The 3,096-nt window shown below is 41.6% G+C and overlaps 1 pseudogene; it reads right to left on the reverse strand.

Annotated features, from left to right (window-relative positions):
* Positions 1 to 1,918: 1,918 nt before the first annotated feature.
* Positions 1,919 to 2,725, reverse strand: LOC103728125 (annotated as a pseudogene).
* Positions 2,726 to 3,096: the final 371 nt, after the last annotated feature.

The following is a 3,096-nucleotide window of genomic DNA, read 5'->3' on the forward strand; positions in this document are numbered from 1 at the left end:
GTCACTTGGGTAGTGTTAAGTTTCCGCTGAGATCTGGGCTGGATTAAAGCTGGGGAGTCATAGCAGCTGCAGATGAAAATGTGTCATAAAACATCCCCCCACCCCACAATCCTCTTCTTCTCACACACATCCCCAAACAGCTCTCCCACCATCAGTGAAAAAATTAAGAAAGTCTGTACCTGGAGTTGTAAGGCGAAAAAATCTCTCCAATAACTGGAATGTGGGAAAATGTGGCATGTGGAGAGGCATCTAACCTAAGCAAATTCAAAGCATATAAAACCCAAACATCAGCCTCCTCTGCGGAACTCACCGTGCTCTGGCACTTCATAAGCATGTGTTTAATAATATTTATAGTTTAGGTAAATAAGGAATTAATAAAGAAAAAAGGCTGTCCTGGGGGAGATCAATTCTGCATGCTCTCCCGGATGTTGTTTATAGGATTAGAGAGCAAAGGAGAACCTGAGGTCTCCAGAGAGTGCAGACTCCAAGAAAATGTTCTGCCCAGGCAATACCTTCAAAGATATATATATATAAATCTAGATGAATGACTTTTCATTAACCCCAGCAAAACCATGTGCTTCTGACTTATGACTTTGGCCTCCCTTCCTAGGCTACCTCCATTTGGTAGTTCACCCAAAAAGATAATGAATGAATGAATGCATTATGAGAATTAGCAAACCAAAGCAATGAAAAGCACTGCCCCACTGAAAACAGCTGCTCTTGCCGAGGACCTGGGTTCAATTCCCAGCACACATATGGCAGCTAACAACCACCTTTAACCGCTGTTCCAGGGGAATTCTTTTGTGTAGATGCCGAGTCTTGAAGATAAACATTTATAATTTAAAATATAACTACTTAAGACTACTAAAAGATGGTTTGCTCACTAAGTGTATATGATATGTTTTTATGTAATATTTTAAACAGTTTGTTTTATAGTTATTCATTTTACTTTACAGAGTACCTTGAATGTTTTGGGGGTGTGACTTTGCACTATGCACACATTTAGGAATAGCCAAATCTAGCTAATTAACACATGAAATTATCTCACATAGTTACTGCTTTGTGGTGAGAGAAATTAGCTCTTAGTTTCCATATTTGCAAGGATGGTACATGGTTATTATAGTCACATTGCTATATTACAACTCTCTTTAAATAAATTCCTCCTAACAAACAATATTATGTCCCCTTTCCAATCTCTCCCCTCTTCCAGTCACTCCAGACTCTGCTAACCATCATTCCATTTTCTACTTCTATGAGATGGGCATTTTAAATATGTTTTATATATTACTTTTATTTTATGTGTATGAGTGTTTTGCCTGCATGTATGTGAGTGCACCAGTGTTTTGAAATGACGGTGGAGATCAGAAGAGGGCTTCAGAGCCTCTGGAACTGGAATTTATGGACAGTTGTTAGCTGCCATGTGGGTGCTGGGGACCAAACCCCAGTCCTCTGCAAGAACAGCCAGTGCTCTTAACCACTGAGCCATCTCTTCGGCCTTGAGATGGATGTTCTTGGATTCCATAGGATGAGATTATTTGTCTTTCTATGCATAGCTTTTTTCTTTTAACACAATGTCCTCCAAGTTCTTCCATGCTGTTACAAATGAAAGAATGTTCTCTCTCAAGCTTACTAGTCCTGGTAGCCTTCACCTCCCTCTCATTTCTTGGTTTTCACAGTAATCAAGGGGACAGCTGCAGAATAACCAGCAAACTGTACTGAAAAAGTCATTGATAACATTCTCTTTCCCAACTCTGTTTATTATGAAAATTGGCTAAGCACCCTGGAACAGAATACTCCCCATCTGTTACTTGAAACTCTTTCAACTATTTGCCTTCCGAACTAACATTGTTCAAAAGCAGCTCTCCATTCCAGCCACACTGGCCTTTTCCACATGTTCATTCCTACTTCCCAGCACGACTCACAAAGCCCACTGCACTCCAAGGTTTTGAGTTCTGCACCTGGGACACACCTGCTTCCAGTGACACACATTGGTCTTGAACTTGTGGAGTGGGGGTCCTGGGTTTTTGGCTCCCGTTTCAAGCACTTCCAAGTAATGAAGTTTCCCAGGGGTCTCACTTCTGAGGCCAGTTGGGATCTCTGCCACTGTGTGTCCCTCTGAGTGTTCACTGTGCTCTGCAGTTGTGATCTTCTGTAACTGATCAATAAAGAGGCTGTCAATGCTGCTGGAAATATTTCCTTCTTGACTTGAAACCCAACATTGGGGGCGATGGTCATTCAGTTCGGATGAGGAAGGTAGGGTGATGGGAGCTGGATCTGTGTTCACTATGTAGTCAGCCTCCGAAGTCTCTTCATTGCCTCAGTCAATGGGACTCACCTTACCCTGTGTTTCTAAGGTCATTTTGGATGATTTGATTCCTACAGAGGAGTAGTCAAGAACAAGTGATGTTCAAGTATCAAGTTCAGGTCAGAATTCTGGGCCTCATCTAAGTCCACATTGACTCTTGTGATTGATCACTTTTCGCCTTGGCTTAGTCTATACTAACAGGATGAAACAGTTCACATTGCTGACCTCGTCTTCTGCAATGGCAGCTTGCACTTTGGCGACAGTCTCAGAGATTTTTTTTACCTTTGTCGGGCAATTGCAAATGAATTTTTCGTTGTGCAAAAGTCTCTCCTGGGTCCTCAGCCTCTCCCGCAGCTCCATGGAACTCTGCCCTGCCAAAAGCCCCGGGGCAGCAGCGCCAGCTCCGGTGGGAGTCCCCATTTTCTTAGAAGAGGGAAGCTTCTCACTTGTTTGGTAAAGAAAGCAATGTTTTTCTAAGAGTTACAGCTGAATTGTCAGTGCATTGCTTTTTTCTTTTGTAAATCTAAAGAGGTGTCTATAGGCTGCAAAACCTCAGTCTCATGTGTACAGCATTTGTGTCATTTTAAATGACCGTATAGTTGTCTTCAGAGAAGTTAACACTTATGTTACTAGAAACTCTTTGTCTATTGTGTGGAAACTTTAAAGTATTGAAAGGAGAAATAAAATATCAATTAGAACAAAAAAAATGACAGAACATTTATTTTTAAAGACTGAGTAGCCTGCCCTGTGCATAGCTGCTAGGTAGATTTTGAATCGCCTCTTGTGAACAG

The sequence above is a fragment of the Nannospalax galili genome, unplaced genomic scaffold (genome assembly GCF_000622305.1).
Source record: "Nannospalax galili isolate Female #2095 unplaced genomic scaffold, S.galili_v1.0 scaffold9, whole genome shotgun sequence".
NCBI classification, from domain to species: domain Eukaryota; kingdom Metazoa; phylum Chordata; class Mammalia; order Rodentia; family Spalacidae; genus Nannospalax; species Nannospalax galili.